We start from the raw sequence: 9654 nt of genomic DNA, 5'->3' as shown, positions 1-9654 counted from the left end.
TCTTTCATATTAAATCTCTCTAAAACTTTGTTGATATAGGTTTCTTGAGACAAGCCTAAAATGCCTCAAGATCTTTCTCTATGGATCTTTATGCCTATGACATAAGATGCCTCTCCCATATCCTTCATATCAAAGTTCTTTGAGAGAAATTGTTTCACCTCATATAGCATACCCTTATCATTAGTCGCAAGCAGAATATCATCTACGTATAATACAAGGAAACAAATTTTACTCCCACTGACCTTCTGGTATATACAGTGATCCATGACATTCTCTTCAAAGCTAAATGAAGAAATGACCTCATGAAATTTTAAATACCATTGGCGGGAAGCTTGTTTCAATCCATAGATGGACTTATTAAGCTTGCAGACTAGGTGCTCACCAACACTAGATAAGAATCCCTCAGGTTGTTTCATGTAAACCTCTTCTTCTAGATCACCATTCAGGAACGCCGTTTTCACATCCATTTGATGCAACTCAAGATCAAAATGAGCTATTAATGCCAAAATTACTCGAAGATAGTCTTTCTTAGATACAGGGGAAAAGGTCTCTCTATAATCGATTCCTTCTCTTTGAGTGAATCCTTTAGCAACAAGTCTTGCCTTATGTCTCTTAATGTTGCCTTCTGAGTCTTTCTTTGTTTTGAAGACCCATCTACATCCGATGGCTTTTACACCAACAGGTAACTCAACGAGATCCCAAACTTGGTTAGATGCCATAGAATCCATCTCATCCCTCATAGCATTATACCACAAATTTGATTCCTTAGAACTCATGGCTTGTGAAAACGTCTCAGGATCATTTTCGGCTCCAATGTTGTAGTCTGATTCTTGTAGGTACACTACATAATCACTAGGAATTGCTGTCTTTTTTTCTCTAGTAGATCTTCTTAATGTTGTTTGGTCATCTTGCTGAGGAACTTGTTCAATATCATCATGTTGTTCCTCACAAACAACTTGATCTACATGATCACTTTCAACAGCTTGTGGAACTTCAATCACTGGTTGTCTAACACCCATTTTAACTTGAGGGGTGGGAATGACTACCAACCTATTACTTGTCCCAGAAGGTTCAGCTTCATAGTGATCCCTTTCAGAAAAAATGTTCCGAAATTGATCACTCCCACTGATCAAGTCATTTTCAAGAAACTTTGCATTCCTTGATTCCACAATCCTAGTGTTGTGGGATGGACAATAGAACCTATACCCTTTAGACCTTTAAGCATATCCAATGAAATACCCAGTAATAGTCTTAGGGTCTAGTTTCTTCTCTTGTGGATTATAAATTCTTACTTCAGACGGGCATCCCCAAACGCGTATATGTCGCAAACTTGGTTTCCAACCCTTGAATAACTCAAAAGGTGTCTTTGAGACAGCCTTGGTTGGAACTCGGTTTAATATATACGCAGCCGTCTTAAGAGCATCAATCTACAAAAATTGAGGAAGTTTTACATTACTCCTCATGCTTCTCACCATGTCGAATAAGGTTCGATTTCTTCGTTCTGCCACACCATTCTGATCCGGAGAACTAGGCATAGTGTATTGGGCAACAATCCCAAGTTCTTGAAGAAATTTCGCAAATGAACCTGGTGCTTGTCCATCCTCTATGTATCTACCATAGTACTCCCCACCTCTATCTGATCTCACGATCTTAATTTGTTTTCCACATTGTTTATCAACTTCAGCCTTAAAAACTTTAAAGGCATCTAAAGCTTCATTCTTAGAATGAAGTAAGTAGAGATACATATATCATGAATAATCATCTATAAAGGTTATGAAGTATTTCAGACTATTTGCATCCATGTCTGGACAACATATGCCTGTATGTATGATTTCTAATAAATTAGAACTCCTCTTTGCACCCTTTTTAGACTTGTTAGTTTGCTTACCCTTAATGCAATCTACACAAGTCTCAAAATCAGGGAAATCCAAAGTACTAAGTACTCCTTCATTTACTAATCGCTTGATTCTTTCAATAGAGATATGTCCTAATCTCCGGTGCCACAACACAGAGGATTCTTCATTCACAATACATCGTTTCAACCCAACAGAAACGTGCATAGAAGTAGCGTCGTTTTTCAATTCAATCGAATAAAGACCATCAACCAATTGACCACAACCAATAATTTCAGATTTATTTAGTAAATTAAAACCAAAGTTTGTAAAATTAAAATAAAATCCCAAAGGTGCAAGTTTAGAAACAGAAATTAAGTTTTTACAGAAACTAGGAACATAAAAAACTTTCTCCAAATGTAATTTAAAGCCACTACTTAAAACTAAGACGCACGTTCCAATGACCTCTACATGCGAGCTCATCCTACTCCCTGAGTAGATGCAATTCTCACTTCCCACTAACTTCCTTAGGCTTTCCATACCCTGCAAGGTATTAGAAACATGGATTGTAGAACCAGAGTCAATTCACCATGTATTATAATTCACATTAATCATATTAGATTCATAACAAACGAAAGTCAATGGTGTACCTTTCTTCTCAAACCAACTTTTAAATTTGGGGTAGTCCTTCTTCATGTGTCCTTTCTTTTTACAGAAGAAACACTTTGACTCCTTTTTAATTGTTGGTTGAGTCGAAATCTTTCCTTTATTGGTGCCTACAGACTTCTTCCTATCCTTTCCAGAAGTAGAAGTAGTCAAATTTACCTTCTCACCCTCTTCCATTATCAATCTCTCCTCTTCTTGAACACACATGGTCATCAATTCATTAATAGACCATTTATCCTTATGTGTGTTGTAGGAGATTTTGAAGGGTGTATATTATTGAGGTAGGGTGCACAAAATGAAATGTACCAGGAAGGATTCAGACATGGTAACTTCCAGGGTTTTCAACTGAGCCACTATGTCCCTTAAGCGCATGATATGTTCACGCACACCTCTCGTTCCAATAAGCTTAATGGAAGAGAATTGCATAATGAGTGTGCTAGCAAGCGACTTCTCAGAGGTCGTAAACTGTTCATCAATGGCTTTCAACAGATCTCTGACCTTATCATGCTGGTCAACTGAACCCCGGATACTAGCTGATATGTTGGTTTTTATGAACATAACGGAGAGACGATTAGATCTTTCCCACTTTTCATAAAGATCAACAACATCAGGTTTGCTAGTTTCAGTAATAGCCGGTGGCTCATCCTTCCTTATAGCATAGTCAATATCCATCCAGCCCAAATGAAGGAGAACTCTTTCCTTCCAAACCTTATAATTATCACCTTTCAAAATGGGAAGGTCACAAGAAATATTCATAGATTGTGAAACTGCAAACAAACACACATGCTCATTAAGAAAATTTGAGACTAAACAAATGCCATGTTTTGCCAATGCAAATCATGTCTCAATATATGAATCTATTGACACAAAACTTGCCTGTGGGCTAAAGTCCTACTCAATTAGATTCATCATGCAACTTTATGATAAAACTATTAAATCATGTTCTTTTCCTTAATTCCTGTGGGTAAATTAAGAAATATAATTTAATATTTTATCCTAATTAATCATACAAATATAACAAAATTCCTGTGGGTAGATTTCATCACATTACATATGATTAATCACAATTAATATTTCTAATGTGATTATAAATTTAGCATATAATTTTACTCAATTAAAGATGTTGTGGCTATTCTCTAATTTAATAAAATTATATTAATCACTTAACATTCAAAAATAATCCTTGCATAAACATACTTAATAATGCAAATGTGCTCAATATTGAATCATAAAAATTACATGTATACCAATTCAAAATAACATTGCACGTATATTCATTCAACATGTAATAAACTTTAAAGGATTAAATCCAATTAATACCAGTATTTAACATAATATTGCATGTTCAGCATAACTTAGAGACACACAATTTTAAACAGTTTGTGCATAAATGATTTATCCTTCAGAAGTTATAAATACACATGAACTGCACCTAATAAACAATTAAATTGCAGTAGCTTAGCGGCAAAGGGAGTCCTTTCAGGGTTCAAAACCAGCCCAAAACGTTTTCGCGTTCCTTTTAATTAATTAAAACGAAAACAAGGAAGAAAAAGCTTCCACTAAGATTCGAACCCAGAACAGAGAGGTAATATACATCACATCTACCATTGGACCAACTCGTGGTTTGTTTAATATCACTAATTTAAAATGTACATTAACAATTTCAAGACAATAAACAAAACCCGCAAGACTTCGTCTTCAACCTCTAGCGGGGGTTAAAAAAAAAGTTATTATTACCTCGATTTCGAAAAATCCACATCATTATATGCATTTTAGACACCCAAAAATACATTTTAAATCATAGAAAAATTAGAAAACTTATATCATTCCTAATTTTAATGTTATTTTGAATTAAAGAGGCTTAAAACATAACCCCCATATACTCAGAAAATAAACTCCGCATAATAGGAACGACCCAATAAGCAAGACAGATGTACAAATAGGCTCTGATACCAAATGTAAAAATATACATATACTGATCTAAACATGCAAATCAATTTAAATACCATATTCAGATCAAACAACGGAAATTAAATATTACGAGCGTATCTCCAACCATTGCAAATTGAACGCGAAGCGGCACACACACACGAACCTGGAAGGCAGTTTTGTTCTTCCAGACCTTTACTCACTCTGAATAGATGGTGTATTTTTCTGAATAGAGAAGTGAGTTTAGTGATACAAAACTGAGAACACCCCATCCTATTTATAGAGTCTGTCCATCACAGAGCTCTCAACTTGTTATCAGAACGTGAGATAGGAAGTTATCAGTACGTGAAATAAGAAATTATCAGTACGTGAGATAAAAGATGAGTACGTGATTTGTTACTGAAGGTGATTGCAAATATATTTGCAAAGATATGGGTTGAATGTGGATAGAAAATGGATCAGATTCAGAAATAACAAAATGTTCCAAAATAAAAATAAATAAAGGACGTGAAACGTGATTTGTTACGTGGGCTTCCAACACATATTTATTCTGGGCTTTGGTTCTTAGTGTCACAAACTATCCTGTTCTAGTTCACATTCTTGCTGATCTTGAGATCCTCTAACGGGGCTTGGTAGAGTGGCGGTAACTGCAGCCACAATTAATGAATTCTACAATTGGGCAATGTTTGTGCTGCTGATTCCTTTTGCCACTCATAGTGAAAAACCCTGTGTCAGTGATGTTGACTATGATCTTTGTCATTTTTTGCTACTATGTGTTGCGCCCTTCACTTACCCGGTTGATAGAGAAATAACGGACAAGAATGAGTGGGACAACTACAAGTTATCCTATGTGTTCATAGGCATTATGTTTTGTGCACATATTACTGAAATGTTAGGCACTCACTCCATTGTTGGGGCATTGGTGTTTGGTTTGATTCTTCCTAGGGAAAAATTTGTGGACATGTTGATGGAAAGGTCAGATGATCTTGTCTCTACGTATCTGGAACCCTTGTTGTTCATTGGCTGTGGTGTAAGATTCGACTTCACAACTTTCAAAAAAAGAAAGTTGCGTGATGCCATGATAATCACGCTCTTGTCATGCTGCACAAAGATTGTAAGCACTGTGATAGCCACTGGCTTCTATCGTATGCCTTTTCGAGATGGCGTGGCACTTGGAGAGCTTTTGAACACCAAAGGCCTCTTGCCATTAGTAATGCTAAACATATTGCAAGTGACAGACTGGTATTAATTGGTTGCCATGCATGGTTCAACATTGTTTGCTGGATAAAGAGTCAAATTAGTTATTAAAAGTGTGAGGTGTTTATAAATTATGAAAAATGTAAATTTAGTTTCTTAATGTATAAAAAGTGTGATTAATTAATCCTATAAATAATTTAATAATAAATTAATTCCTAAATTTTACAAATTAAAATCAAATATCTTTAAAAAATATAACTTATTATCAAATTAATTCTTAAATATTATAACTTAATAATAAAATATAATCATCTTACAAATTTAATAATAAAACTAATTTATCATATTTTTTTATATATTTAAAGAATAAATTTATATTTTTAATCTTTTAAAAATTAATTTATCACTACATCACAATCACACTTGAGAATTTTATAATTTACCCTTTTTGCCAATTTTCTTTCTTTATAGCTATATCTGTTGGTCTTTCATTCATTGTGGAGTTTCATTCCGATAGTAATAACTAAATAGAAATCATGCTATGTTAGGTATGACTTTTAAGTTTTTTTTTACAAGTAAATAAATTTATTAACCAAGATGTAAATAGATAACACACAAGAAGTGTTCATCCATGCACTACAAAGAAAACAAATTCATATATTTTGCATTACTGTCTATATAATGCAGACCTATGGAAAAGTAAGGAAACACATCATATAACTACTTATACTAAACATCAGAAACATGTTAGCTACGATTAATTTTGGGGTGCTGTCGGAGGCAATTTCCGACAGTGGTGCTCTTTTTTTCTTTCTTTCTTTTCTTCCTCTTTCTCTCTCCCTAGATCTAAAAGTGTTTACGCTAACACATTAACTTAAATTATGATGTACCAGTACCACATCTAAACCAAAGATTTCAATCACTTTTTACCAAGCTGTGATCCCAATTTAGAACAACAGAAAGTATGAAAGTAAATGAGATTTGTGGATGACAATAAAAGAAAGAAAAATGGGATTAATCTACGGTGCTTTAGGTACACTCAAGTTTTCATTATATGCGTATTGATGATTGCTTTCGCAAACTTGACATCTCCGTCACCGTCAGGAGGTTCTCGAGTATGGTATCCTTTCCCGTCTCTGCTATGGAGTTTCAAGTTCTGGCTTCCGAGCATGTTTTTCGGAAGAGCCCCTTCAAGGAGCATGAAATTGACATCGGTAACGACAACCCAACAGCGTCGTAACTGGTATTGTTGGTGCTACTAATGATGACATCATGCAGTGTTATTTTAGCGGTCGGGGACAGATCTGGGAAAGGAGTAAGGGGGAAAAAGACCACTGCAGTTGGAAATTATCTCCGGCAGCGGCGGCTCCGGAAAGAAACATGAATATGGTAAGAAAGGTGTAAGGATAAGAGAAATGTAACTAGATGGATCTAATGGTAAAGAATAGTGAACAATTTTAAACCACATGTAAAGGTGGTTCATTCTGCTAGTAATGCTCCTTAGTTAGTACCCATAAAACATAATTTTTAAAATAATTATTTTAAAAGTTAATCAACTTTATTGCTTGTTTGATTTAGTATTTTCTCATAGAACTTCATGTGATTAGAAAGACAATGTGTTTCAAATTTTTTAATTTTACATACATAAACTTTCAAACAAATAAGTATTTATTATATATAACAATTTGTGATCAGAAGATATCGTTGGTACATATACTATTTTTTCTCAAATGAATAACTCTACATCTAATTTTTATTTTCAGATTTTGAGTAGGGATTTATATACAATCATGGTGACGGCTAATGTTCTGATGACCATACTAGTGTCTCCAATCATCAACTACATATACAAGCCAAGAAAGCGGTTTGAGAAGGATAAGCTGAGGACTATACAGAACCTGAGGGCTGATGCAGATATCCCAGTAATGGCTTGTGTCCACAAGCCGACACTGAGGGCATTGCAAATATTTTCGCAGAAATTTCGCCGGAACAAGGGCACACAAACACCAGTCTTGAGACTCTCAGCGCCGTGTCCTCCTACGAGACAGATTCACAAGGATGTTTACAACATTGCGGAGGAGAGACACGCCTAGTTGATTCTCCTTCCCTTTCACAAACACTCGACCGTGGAAGGTGTACTACAATTTTTTTTGGCAAATGTTAATTTTTGATTTTATAATTTATTAGCAGAAATCGAATCCGTGATTTTTTTTTCTTATTGTTTTAACTATCCAATCAATTTTATATCTTAGGCATCAACCAGAACGTGATGCACCACGCGCCGTGCTCCGTGGGGATATTGGTTGATCGCGGGCACGGGTGGTTATCGAAGGTGAGTTTGCGTGTCTGCATCGTCTTCATTGGCGGCCCCGATGACCGCGAAGCACCCGGGGATTCATCTCTGGTTGGTGCATGTTCTTTTGTACGGAAAGGCAGTTGAAGTGGACACAAATGCAACAACAAATGATGAAGCCAATGGGATATTGTCTACAGTAATTGATAGTGGGAAGGAGAAGGAGTTGGATGAGGAGTATGTGAGTTTGTTTAGGCTCATGGCAGTGAACAATGGGGATTCAATAACCTATGTGATGATATTCCTTTGGTGCTTAACGAGTTGGATAGAGGGAGCTATGATTTGTACATTTTAGGGCATGGAAAGGGAAGGAACTTTTTGGTGTTGTCGAATTTGATGGACTGGACTGATTGCCCTGAACTTGGGGTCATAGGGGACATGCTGGCATCAAATAGCTTTGGTTATTGCTCTTCAGTGCTTGTGGTGCAACAATATGGGTTTGGGGGAATGAACTTTAAGGCTTCCAACCAAGCCACTTCTTCAAAACATGGGGATGTTGACGCTCTTTTTGGGAAGGGTGTGAGTAGCATCAACGTCGGTGATTGGTGAAGTGAGATTTGGGTTAGAGTTTTGAAATTAGATGGAAAGGATTAGCTAGTAATTAATATCACATTTCTATATCTTTAGATGTTCAAGCTTAATGTATATAGATAAATAAATATTTGATAAAAGTTAGATACTGTTTCATGGAGATTAAAATACTCTTATTTAATGCTTTTATCTTTGATACCTATATCAATTAAAATAAGGATATATTTTTTTTAAAAATATAACTTTGAAATTTTAAAACACTCATTGTTTTGGAATAAAAAAAGAAGGCTAAAAAAACAATTAAAGATACGAGAATGAGGTAATAATTTACAGAACTGCAAAGAGTGTCTTGCAGCATCAGCTGAGGCAAAGAAAGTTGAAACTTCAAAAATGCAGGGAGAAGTGGAGAATTTCTCGAGCTAGCTGCCCCTGAATTGCACGAGACAGAAATCTTCATGTCAATCCATAAAACAATAATTACCTTGTGGAGAAATGTCTGGATCAGTTGTATTTCTCGCTGTAAACACAAATTTTTTATACTATGCATGCAAAATTACTTTCAACTCACTTCATGCTATTTGAATGGCAAAATGTTTTTCTAAAATGAAATGTAAATGAGATGTAACTTAGTTATATTTTTGGGTAAATGATGAAGAAGCTCGGCCCCAATTAATGACATGCTAGATATGGTATTTGGATATCAATTGTTATATAGAATAAAATTATTTATTTTTTAATTTCATCATTATAAAATCTATTAATTTTTATATTATAAATTTGAATTATTGTTCTTTAATATAATAATTTTTATTCTAACCTTTTAGATTTAAATATATTTTAAGTATTTATAATTTAATTATTTATAATAATTTTCACACTTATATATATATATACACACACACTTTTTTCGGTTAATTTCTTTTTTGTCCTCACAAGTTGCTATTAAGTGCTGTCATGGCTAATAAATAATGTCATCATTAAATATCATGTTATAAAAATCTCATGTAATAAGTGTTATGTCATTAAAATTGTCACATAATTAAAAGTTACTTTTAGAGTGACTAAAAGAAAAAATAAATCATTTTCAGGGCTAAACCTGAAAAAAAAAATTATGAAAAAAATAAACATATTTGAAAAAAATCCAAT

At 34.5% G+C, this 9654-nt stretch overlaps 1 long non-coding RNA gene across 1 annotated transcript; it reads left to right on the top strand.

The window, feature by feature from the left end:
• The first annotated feature begins 6367 nt into the window (after positions 1-6367).
• LOC113001457 (uncharacterized) lies at positions 6368-8602 on the top strand. Its single transcript, XR_003266828.2, has 3 exons — positions 6368-7013; positions 7388-7757; positions 7877-8602. It is a non-coding gene; the product is annotated as an uncharacterized lncRNA (long non-coding RNA).
• The last annotated feature ends 1052 nt before the right edge of the window (positions 8603-9654 follow it).

Source organism: Glycine max, chromosome 4 (assembly GCF_000004515.6).
Source record: "Glycine max cultivar Williams 82 chromosome 4, Glycine_max_v4.0, whole genome shotgun sequence".
Lineage (NCBI taxonomy): Eukaryota > Viridiplantae > Streptophyta > Magnoliopsida > Fabales > Fabaceae > Glycine > Glycine max.
The sequence above is the reverse complement of the archived record's forward strand: the minus strand, read 5'-3'. Positions and strand labels throughout refer to the sequence as shown.